We start from the raw sequence: 12,418 nt of genomic DNA on the forward strand, positions 1-12,418 counted from the left end.
GCAAAGTTTCTGAGGTGATGTAAGTATTCTAGCATGATTGGAATGGGTGGGGGTTACATGAGGTTACATGCACATCACATTCACTGAAGTTTTCACATACGGTCTATATTTCATTGTATGTAACGGGGGACTTAAACAAAAGGAGCTTATTTCTATAATATAGTAACAGAGTGGTTTCAAATTTTAGTCATATGGACAGAAAACATCTTAAAGGCAGTGGAACTAAAATACATTGCCAATTTTCATCCTGTTAGTAATAGACACTTTAAAATATACATGAAAGTTCTGAGAAATCTTTGCTCTTTCTAAGAAATTTTTTAAAGGTTATTTTAACATTTAAAAATGTATGATGGAATTATCTCTGTCACATATTTTAGAGAGTAAAAGTCTAGGTATTATCTGTAAACATTCATTTTCTGCTACTATTTTATATAACTGTTTCCTCCCTGGTTTGTCTAAGAAAGTGAGAGAAAGTGAAAATGCTAGTCCCTCAGTTGCATACAACTCTTTTTGACCCCATGGACTGAAGCCCACTAAGCTCTTCCATCCATGGAATTCTCCAGGCAAGAATACTGGAGTGGGTAGCCATTCCCTTCTCCAAGGGGTCTTGCCCACCCAAGGATCAAATGCAGGTCTCGGCATTGCAGGTAGATTCTTTACTGTCTGAGCCACCAGGAAGCCCTAGATATATTTTATAATTAAAATATGTGCTATTGCAAATAATTTCAACATGCCTTTTCCTGCTATATACCAGACCCTACCTAAGGGAGTTCGTCCTATTCCAACGCACTCAAAATATCTTTGCATTAGCATGCATTCTCCCATTTTTGGATTTTACTTTCTTTTTGAAATTCAAAGGCCAAAGATGCTTTCTTTAATTCTGAGTTTCATCTGTCAGTCTTTGTGGCAGTGAGAATTCCATCTTACTGGATTGAAAAAAGAACCGTGTGTGCAATAAACCAGTGTAGATATAAAAAAAATTCCCAACTATCAATAACTTGAAACACTGTATCACAATATATATCCTATATATTCTTCAAATAAAGCCTGATCTAGTCAGAGTAGATGAATACCTTCGTGGTGGGACTTCCATATACCCCTCCAACCACATCTATTTCTCAAGTATTCAACTCCAGCTCCACTGACATTTTTAAGTCCTTAAATATTCCAAGTCATTTTCCGTTTTCAGAACCTTCATATATCAGTCCTTTTCCAGGAATGCCTTCCACTTTTCAAGCATACTAGCCAATCTCACACCCTTCTTTATACTGAAAAGAAATAACTGAATTAATCTATACCATGTTTGACTCTTAATCCCTTTATCTTTTTCCCTTAACCAGGGACTTATTCACAAAGAAGTCTCATTTAAGCAAACAAAACTCCTTTTTCTGTGAATTTAAAAGTGAATTTGAAGGAATTTGAAGGAATTTAAGGTCATGAGAGCAATTTATTTTTTTGTTAAGAAAGGGGTCCCATTTAAAATAAATAGTTTTGGTGTTTCTTAGGTTACTGGGCACTTAAGGGGTTTCCCAGATAGCTGAGTCAGTAAAGAATCCACCAACAATGCAGGAGACACAGGAGAAGGGGGTTCGATCCCTTGGTGGGGAAGATCCCCTGGAGGAGGAAATGGCAATCCACTCCAGTATTCTTGCCTGGTGAATTCCATGGACAGAGGAGCCTGGCAAGCTACAGTCTACGGGGTTGCAAAGAGTCAGACATGACTGAGGCAACAGAGCATACATAGAGCACTTAAGGTTCTTCAAAAAGACTTCAAGCAAACAAATTACCTATTCCTCCAGCTAACTACAATGAAAAAGTCTGCTGAATCTTCCATGGAACCAATCAATACTTAATATCTGCCTATACAGGTTCCTTTCCTTTTTTGCGGAATTTCTTTCACACTGCAGGCCAGAGATCCAAGATACCTGTACTCTGGCTTCTTGCCAAGATCTTCCCTCTCCTGTTGAAGGAGAAGATCTATCTGGAGATCAAACCAGAGCTGTGTCCCTAGGAATTTGGGATGACTCTTCTTTCAAGCCATTTCTAAAACAGCATTTATACAATATTGTTTTTTCATAGAAATTGACCCATATTTTGGTTTCTGTACATCCTTGAAGTAAACATATGTTCACATTTAATGAACAAATTAGTGGCATCACTTGACTTCAAAGGAAATCAGACATGCGTGACATATCAAAAGTACTGTTGTCAAGCTAATTTTTTAATTACAAATATATACTTGTTGCTACATTTGCAAAATTCAAACAGCAGAGGCACTAAATTGCCAATGATAAATTGCATTTAAAAACACACATTTTTTTCAATTTTTAAAATTTATTTTCAGCATGTGATGGAAAAATAGAAAATATCAAAAAGAACACAAATACTTAATCTTACTAGAATACATTTTTTTCTGATGAAAGTATCCTGGATTTTAGTTCAGAATGTAGACCAAGTTTAAGATCTTTCCTATGATTAAGAGTTTGATAGTCTTTGAAACGAAATGCTGAGAAACACTTTTGATTTATAGTGAAATAAACAGAGCAGTAACAGATATTTTTCCAGGTTAGAAATTCTCTACTCAACGACATGGCTCCATAAAAAAAGAGCCTCATAAATTATTGGGATAATTTCATTCTCAGTTCAGGTTTATTGCACTGAGGCCAACTTACTGGATATAATCCTTAGGAAAACAATAACAATCTGGACTGTCTTATGAATAGATGAGAAAGCAGGTCAGAAGCAATTTAGCAATTCACTCAGCAGTAAAGATAATTACTGTTTTTAATGATAATGTACTACAGGCCAGTCTAATTGGTTCATGCCTCATGTTTAAACTGTTCTAGCTTAATAAGTGCAAGAACATTATATTTACTTTGCTTGGTCTAAAAGCATATGATATTGAAAATTGACCTTTAAGTGATCCCCAGTGCAGCCCTGTACTCTTTGTTTTGGATTATTGGAAGTCTCGAGTATTTTTAGCTAAAATGTGTGCTTGTATTCTGTATTTTCATAGATCCTCATTTCCTCTCTGTTGTGCCCATTAGGACACACAGAATACATTAAGAGAAGCATGGTTTTGAAAAGCACACACCAGAAAATTAAAAGGAGAGGATTGTTTATGTGAATTAGAGAAATAGGGTCAGAAAGAACTTGAAGCTTCTCCAGTTAGATCTTTTTCTGCAGAACAAATGGATTCCATTTATTTTTTTCCTCAGTCATCTGAAATGTGTGCTGTGTGGCATAAACTATTGTATTTATGGTAGCAAAAGTGTCATGTGTGGAACGAGTTTATTCTCAATTTAAAACAGATAATCTTTTAAGTTTCTTCATTGTCCTTGTTGAACAACTGATTTTCTTTTTTTACAGCAATAATTTTGTGTTGTTATCTCATTAATGCTCGAGTGCCAGAGGGTACTTTGAGCAATGCTGAGCTCCTTTCTTCCACCATCCATCTAATTTCTGGACTAAAAGTCATCTCCCCAGCCATTTGGCATATTGTCAGATAACAGCTTACATCTTCATAAAGAATATCATCACCTGAAGGTATTTGCTTCACCCAAGGTTACATCAACTTCCTGATGCAGCTCGTGTCCAATAAATGATCGATATGCCTGATATTGAGTGAACAAGCTATTTGCCTCAATTCAGGTCAATTGTGCAGGGGCATCTTCACTTCAGGATTCCCTGTGTGACTCTAAGCTTTGCTGCTGTTTATAAGTGATTCTAGTATCCCACATTTCCCTTCTTAACCTTGCTGCTTTTACTTGCAGTTATGGGCAACAAAAACACTCCTAAATTAACTTTCTGTATGTGTATTTCTTTCATGTAAATATCTCAGAGGCTGCTTCCCCTAATCTGTGAAACTACTTTATTTTAACCTCTTTTCTAGATCAGTTTTCTAGCTTTGTTTGCTTTTGTGTGTTTTATTTTCATTTGATTAATTGATTTTCCTTAACCAAACTAGTGCTTTTCAATACATATTTCTTTTTTTTTTATTCAGTTGTGTGTGTGTGTGTATACTGGAGAAGGAAATGGCAACCCACTCCAGTATTCTTGCCTGGAGAATTTCATGGACAGAGGAGCCTGGCAGGCTATAGTCTGTGGGGTTGCAGAGAGTCAGACACGACTGAGTGAATAATACACATATGTATATGTATATATTGTCTTTCAGATTTCTCATATAGGTTATCACAAAATACTGAGTGTAGTTCCTTGTTAGTATTTTTCTGACTTGTAGTAGTTTTATTATACATTTAGTATTTAAGATACAATGAATCCACACAATAGGAAATTTTGTTTCCATATACTAAGCAACAAGCAATTGAAAATTAAAACAAAATACCAAAATCAATATCAAAAAAGTAAAATACTTAGGGACAAATCTGACCAAAGATGCAAAACCCCTGCACACGGGAGATTACTAAGTACTGACAGACATGAAAACAGGTCAATAAATGAATAGATATACCCTGTGTATAGGCTTCCCTGGTGGCTCAGCAGTGAAGAATCTGCCTGCAATGCAGGAGACCCAGGCTTAATGCCTGGGCAGGGAAGATCCCCTGGTGAAGAAAATGGCTGCCCACTCCAGTATTCTTGGCAGTCCACAGGGTGGCAAAGAGTTGAACACAACTGAGCATGCACACACGTGCACACTGTGCATGGGTGAGAAGACTCGGTTTTTGTTAAGATGTTAGTTCCTGCTGGATTGAATTACAGATTCAACACAGTACCAAAGTCTCAAAAAAATTGATAAGCTGATTCTAACATTCATATGGGAATCTCAAAGACTAGAATAACTAAAATAACTTAAAAATAATCAGAAAGGTAGGGGCTATATCACTTGATGTTAAATACTGCTTTTAAACCATATTAATAAAAAATGGTATTGGCATGAAGAAAGACAATTATATCTAAAGAATAGAAGTGAAGGTTTTGAATAGACTCACACATATATGAAAAATTGATTTTCAATACATTTCGTATTAAACAATTTATTTATAACTGATCTGGACAAATATTATGAACAAATTGTCATAATCATTTATGTCAACAGCTAACAAATATGTTAGTAAAAGCTGAAACATTAAAATTAATATTATAGATTTTATTTGTATGCATTTTTCTTTCATTTACCTCAACCCTACCACTGAAGAATACCTTGGAAACATCAAGTTTAATTATATTTCTAAGTAACTGTGATCCACCATTTATTTGCAACCAGAACTTTATTTTTCCAAGAAAAATAAAAAAGACTCAAGAAATTAATTTTGAAGACCAAAGGGTAGAATGAAGCTCTTACTAAAATTTGAGCTTTGAGTATATAATCTTGGTGATTCTTCTAATAACATTATATTATTATCATGATATTTGTGCTAAAACACATATGAAAAAACACTTGTTTTCTTAAGTTTAATAAATAATCTTTCAGTAGCTGCCCTCCAAAAGAATCTTAACACTTTTCTTCATTTCAGCCTCTAAATTTTACTTAGAAATATTCCTCCCTCATTAAGCTGGTGTAATTTAGGTAAAATTGTCTCCACCTGCTCTAGAGGTAGAGCCTGTAGCTAGAGCTTCTTCTAGTTTATTAGAGCACAACATTCCTCAAACCTCAGTGAGTGTGTAGGGATGGACATGTGATCCAGGCCAACCAAAACCAATCTGAATATTGCTTCCATGACTGAGAAGAGGTATTCTCTTTCTTTGCTATTAACCTCTGGGCATTTAAGACTGATTGGCGCCAAGATATCTTGCCACAAGAGTGAAAAGTATTCAAAGAATGGAGCCAAATTCATAATACAGAGTAAAGAGCTGGGCCAAGATTTGGGGAAAAAAATGTTATGATATAATTATCTAAATCCCTGTTTTCATCCAAGCCTGAGATTATAATAATCCCTGAACTATTCTGCTATACTTTATTTTTTTCCTCTTTCTTGAAATGGTATGGGTTTCTTCATTTATCTTTTCAGGATAATATCCCATCAACAGACATTTCCTGAAAGTTACTGGAAATAATGCATTTTTATTATTTGAACATTTATCACCTCTATAATATGTATGCTAAATATAAATTTTTCAAGATTGTTGTGCTTGAAATACATGGTGTAGTAAGCACTCAGGGAATTGTATATATTATATAAATCTGCCTCTCTTGCATGCAAGTCAGTGCTATCTTTGAGTCCTTCTTTCTGCATGTGAGTTGGAACAAAGGGGAGGAGGACAGGGTTGAAGTATTAAGAATAAACAAACTTTAGGTTGACAACAGTGAAAAATGATGAGAAAAAAAGAAACACAGTGTTAATGCTATTTTGGTTTTATGTTTTCTCCCAATTTACGTACCAAATTAAGCAGAACATGGTTTATTAGTCTTTTCAGAACATAGTTCACAATTACCTCTTCCCAACACTGAATGTTATCAGTTTTCCAAATGTTATTTGGAATTCCATTGCTGCTCAAGAATAAAAAATGTGGACTGACTTCTGGCTTTGCATGTAATAAGTTTAGAAACCACCACTCAGTCCTACTAATAAGTAAAAGGCTTAACAAAATTAAAAGAAAAAAATAAAAAAACAACTCTTAAGAGAACCTTAAGAGAGGTTAGGTCACAGGGCTAACAGATACTCCCAAGACGGGAGAAACCAAGAGCAAATTATAAAGACTAAAAACTTAACACAGATTCAGGAGCAGAAAACCGATGGGAACCAGCAACAGGTAGGAAAACAAGAACCATAAGTGATGAATTGCTGAGGCTTAGGATAAGTAAATCTAAAAGTTATGAATTCCAGAAGGACCCAGTCATAGTGCAGGGCCGACAGTTTGTGAGACTTACATGCAGGAGCTCTACCAGAAGAACTATGGACAGAGGTTCATATCATTGTATAGGAGGCAGAGATCAAGACCATCTCCAAGAGAAAGGAAGTAAAAAGGCAAAGGGTTTTCTGAGGAGGCCTTATAAATAACTGAGAAAAGAAGAGAAGCTAAAGGCAAAGGAGAAAAGGAAAAACATACCCATTTGAATGCAGAGTTCCATAGAATAGCAAGGAAAGATAAGAAAGCCTTCCTCAGTGATCAATGCAAAGAAATTAAGGAAAACAATAGAATGGGAAAGACTAGAGATCTCTTCAAGAGAATTAGAGATGCAAAGGAAATATTTCGTACAAAGATGGGCACAAGAAAGGGCAGAAATGGTATGGACCTGAATGAAGCAGGGCAAAGACTATTAAAGTTTTGCCAAGAAAATGCACTGGTCATAGCAAACACCCTCTTCCAACAACCCAAGAGAAGATGCTACACATGGACATCACCAGATGGTCAACACCTAAATCAGACTGATTGTATTCTTTGCAGCCAAAGATGGAGAAGATCTATACAGTCAACAAAAACAAGACCAGGAGCTGACTGTGGCTCAGATCATGAATTCCTTATTGCCAAATTCAGACTTAAATTGAAGAAAGTAGGGAAAACCACTAGACCATTCAGGTATGACCTAAATCAAATCCCTTATGATTATACAGTGGAGTGAGAAATAGATTTAAGGGACTAGATCTGATAGACAGACTGCCTGATGATCTATGGACTGAGGTTCGTGACACTGTAAAGGAGACAGGGATCAAGACTATTCCCATAGAAAAGAAATGAAAAAAAGCAAAATGGCTGTCTGGGGAGGCCTTACAAATAGCTGTGAAAAGAAGAGAAGTGAAAAGCAAAGGAGAAAAGGAAAGATATAAGCATCTGAATGCAGAGTTCCAAAGAATAGCAAGGAGAGATAAGAAAGCCTTCCTCAAGATCAATGCAAAGAAATAGAGGAAAACAACAGAATGGGAAAGACTAGGGATCTCTTCAAGAAAATTAGAGATACCAAGGGAACATTTCATGCAAAGATGGGTTTGATAAAGGACAGAAATGGTATGGACATAACAGAAGCAGAAGATACTAAGAAGAGGTGGCAGAAATACACAGAAGAACTGTACAAAAAAGATCTTCATGACCAAGATAATCACGATTGTGTGATCACTGACCTAGAGCCAGACATCCTGGAATGTGAAGTCAAGTGGGCCTTAGAAAGCATCACTATGAACATGGCTAGTGGGAGTGATGGAATTCCAGTTGAGCTATTCCAAATCCTGAAAGATGATCCTGAAAGTGAAAGTGCTGCACTGAATATGCCAGCAAATTTGGAAAACTCAGCAGTGGCCACAGGACTGGAAAAGGTCAGTTTTCATTCCAATCCCAAAGAAAGGCAATGCCAAAGAATGTTCAAACTACCGCACAATTGCACTCATCTCACATGCTAGTAAAGTAATGCTCAAAATTCTCCAAGCCAGGCTTCAGCAATACATGAACCGTGAACTTTCTGATGTTCAAGCTGGTTTTAGAAAAGGCAGAGGAACCAGAGATCAAATTGCCAACATCCGCTAGATCATGGAAAAAGCAAGAGAGTTCCAGAAAAACATCTATTTCTGCTTAATTGACTATGCCAAAGCCTTTGACTGTGTGGATCACAATAAACTGTGGACAATTCTGAAAGAGATGGGAATACCAGACCACCTGATTTGCCTCTTGAGAAATTTATATGCAGGTCAGGAAGCAACAGTTAGAACTGGATACGGAACAACAGACTGGTTCCAAATGGGAAAAGGAGTACATCAAGGCTGTATATTGTCACCCTGTTTATTTAACTTCTATGCAGAGTACATCATGAGAAACGCTGGGATGGAAGAAGCACATTCTGGAAACTAGATTGCTGGGAGAAACATCAATAACCTCAGATATGCAGATGACACCACCCTTATGGCAGAAAGTGAAGAGGAACTAAAGAGCCTCTTGATGAAGGTGAAAGTGGAGAGTGAAAAAGTTGGCTTAAGCTCAGCATTCAGAAAATGAAGATCATGGCATCTGGTTCCATCACTTCATGGGAAATAGATGGGGAAACAGTGGAAACAGTGTCAGACTTCATTTTTGAGGGTTCCAAAATCACTGCAGATAGTGACTGCAGTCATGCTTACTCCTTGGAAGGAAAGTTATGACCAACCTAGATAGCATATTGAAAAGTAGAGACATTACTTTGCCAACAAAGGTCCGTCTAGTCAAGGCTATGGTTTTTCCAGTGGTCATGTATGGATGTGAGAGTTGGACTGTGAAGAAAGCTGAGTGCCGAAGAATTGATGCTTTTGAACTGTGGTGTTGGAGAATACTTATGAGAGTCCCTTGGACTGCAAGGAGATCCAACCAGTCCATTCTGAAGGAGATCAGCCCTGGGATTTCTTTGGACGGAATGATGCTAAAGCTGAAACTCCAGTACTTTGACCACCTTATGCGAAGAGTTGACTCATTGGAAAAGACTCTGTCACTGGGAGGGATTGGGGGCAGGAGGAGAAGGGGACGACAGAGGATGAGATGGCTGGATGGCATCACTGACTCAATGCACGTGAGTCTGAGTGAACTCTGGGAGTTGGTGATGGACAGGGAGGCCTTGTCTGCTCTGATTCATGGGGTCGCAAAGAGTTGGACACAACTGAGTGACTGAACTGAACTGAACTGAACTGAACAGAAGCAGAACATATTAAGAAGAGGTGGCAAGAGTGGGAAGAACTATACAAGAAAATTTGTTCATGACCCAGGAAACCAAGATGGTGTGATCACTCACCTTAAGCCAGACATCCTGAAATGCAAAATCAAGTGGGCCTTAGGAAGCATCACTATGAACAAAGCTAGTGGAGGTGATAGAATTCTAGTTGAGCTATTTCAAATCCTAAAAGATGATGGTGTGAAAATGCTGTGCTCAATATGACAGAAAACTTGGAAAACTTAGCAGGTGCCACAGGACTGAAAAAAGGTCAGTTTTCATTCTAATCCCAAAAAAAGGCAATGCCAAAGAATGTACAAGGTACTGCACAGTTGCACTTATCTCACATGCTATCAAAGTAATGCTCAAAATTCTCCAAGCCAGGCTTCAACAGTAAGTGAACCGTGAACTTCCAGATGTTCAAGCTGGATTTAGAAAAGGCAGAGGAACCAGAGATCAAATTGCCAACATATATTGGATCATTGAAAAAGCAAGAGAATTCCATAATAACATCTATTTCTGCTTTAATGACTATGCCAAAGCCTTTGAATGTGTGATCACAACAAACTGGAAAATTCTGAAAGAGATGGGACTACCAGATCACCTGACCTGTCTCCTGAGAAATCTGTATGCAGGTCAAGAAGCAACAGTTAGAACTGGACATGAAACTACAGACTGGTTACAAATCAGGAAAGGAGTATTTTAAGGCTGCATATTGTCAGCCTGCTTATTTAACTTCTATGCAGGGTACATCATGAGAAATGGGCTGGATGAAGCACAAGCTGGAATCAAGTTTGTCGGGAGAAATATCAATAACCTCAGATACTCAGATGACACCACCCTTATGGCAGAAAGAGAGAAGAACTAAAGAGCTTCTTGATGAAAATGAAAGAGGAGAGTGAAAAAGTTGGCTTAAAACTCAGCGGTCAGAAAACTAAGATCATGGCATCCAGTTCCATCACTTCACAGTAAATAGATGGGGAAAAAGTGGAAACGGTGTCAGATTTTATTTTGGGGGGCTCCACAATCAATGCAGATTGTGACTGCAGACATGAAATTAAAAGATGCTTGCTCCTTGGAAGAGAAGCTATGATCAATCTAGACAGCATATTAAAAAGCAGACACAGTACTTTGCCAACAAAGGTCCGTCTAGTCAGAGCTATGGTTTTTCCAGTAGTCTCATGTTTGGATGTGAGAGTTTAACTGTAAAGAAAGCTGAGTGCCAAAGAATTGATGCTTTTAAACTGTGGTGTTGGAAAAGACTCTTGGGAGTCCCTTGGACAGTAAGAACATCCAACCAGTTCATCCTAAAATAAATCATTCCTGAATATTCATTGGAAGGACTAATGCTGAAGCTGAAATTCCAATACTTTGGCCACCTGATGCAAAGAACTGACTCACTAGAAAATACCCTAATGCTGGGAAAGATTGAAGGTGAGAGGAGAAGGGGACAACAGAGGATGAGATGGCTGGATGGCATCACTGACTCGAAGGACATGAGTTTGAGCAAGCTCCAGGAGTTGGTGATGGACAGGGAAGCCTGGCATGCTGCAGTCCATGGGATTACAAAGAGTCGGAGCTGACTGAGTGCCTGAACTGAGCTGAGCATAAATTAATATAAATGTTATGAATTCCAGGAGGACCCAGTCATAGTGCGTGTATGCGTGCTTAGTCACTCAAGCCATGTCCGACTCTCTGCTATCCCATGGACCATGGCCCGCCAGGCTTCTCCATCCATAGGATTCTCCAGGCAAGAACACTGGAGTGGGTTGTCATTTCCTTCTCCAATGATAAAGTATGAAGTGAATGAAGTGAGTGAAGTGAAGTCGCTCAGTCGTGTCTGACTCTTTGCAACCCTATGGACTATAGCCTACCAGGCTTCTCTATCCATGGGATTTTCCAGGCAAGAATACTAGAGTGGGTTGCCAATTTCTTCTCCAAGTCATACTGCAAGGCCCACTTGTGAAACCTACATGCAGGAGCTCAACCTGGTGAATATCAGGGAAAAATCTTCTCCTTCTTTCCACAGGAGCTACAAAACAGGAACCCTTTTGAAATGCACCTGGGCAGTCTCTCTTTTTTAGGAAGCCTGGCTTTCAGGAGAAACTAATTAAGCAGAGCTTAATACCTGGGTATTATCAGAATTTAATTCACCTCGGGGAAAAAAAAAAAAACTTCAACTTTTCTCAGCTCTAGTTTTCTATCTGGCAGACAGGAAATGCTCAAATATAGCCCTAGCCATCCTCTTCCAATTAATGGAGGAGAAAAAATCCACAAACAAAAACAGTTCTGAAGTGCAGAGACTAGAGACATAGCCTTACCAAAAACAATTACAGGACTATGGAACATCCTGTCCCCTAATACTTATTATCACATAACTAAAAGCCTGTTTAAGGAGGTTCCTTTTAACCAGTATATGATGTCAAGAAAAAATTATGAAGCATTCCGAAAGGCAAAAAAATAAAACTAGAAGAGACAGAGTATACATCAGAACCAGACATTGCAGGGATGTTGGAATTATCAGACTGGGAATTAAAAATAGCAATGATTAGGGGCTTTAGGTAATAAAACAGAAAATATGTGAGCACTGTTGAAGAATGTCAGTAGAGAGATGGAAATCATAAGACTGAACCAAAAAGAAATATTAGATATAAAAAACAATGTAACAGTAATGAAGAATGCCTCTTATGGTCTCAGTAGTAGATTAGATATAGCTGAGGAAAGACTCAGCTTGAGGAGATCACAATTTAAGCCTCTAAAACTGGAAAGCAAAGAGAACAGACACTTAAAAAAAAAAATGGGACAAAATATGCAGGAATTATGGAACAACTACAAAGTGTGTAACATATGTAC

The sequence above is a fragment of the Bos javanicus genome, chromosome 9 (genome assembly GCF_032452875.1).
Source record: "Bos javanicus breed banteng chromosome 9, ARS-OSU_banteng_1.0, whole genome shotgun sequence".
NCBI classification, from domain to species: Eukaryota; Metazoa; Chordata; class Mammalia; order Artiodactyla; family Bovidae; genus Bos; species Bos javanicus.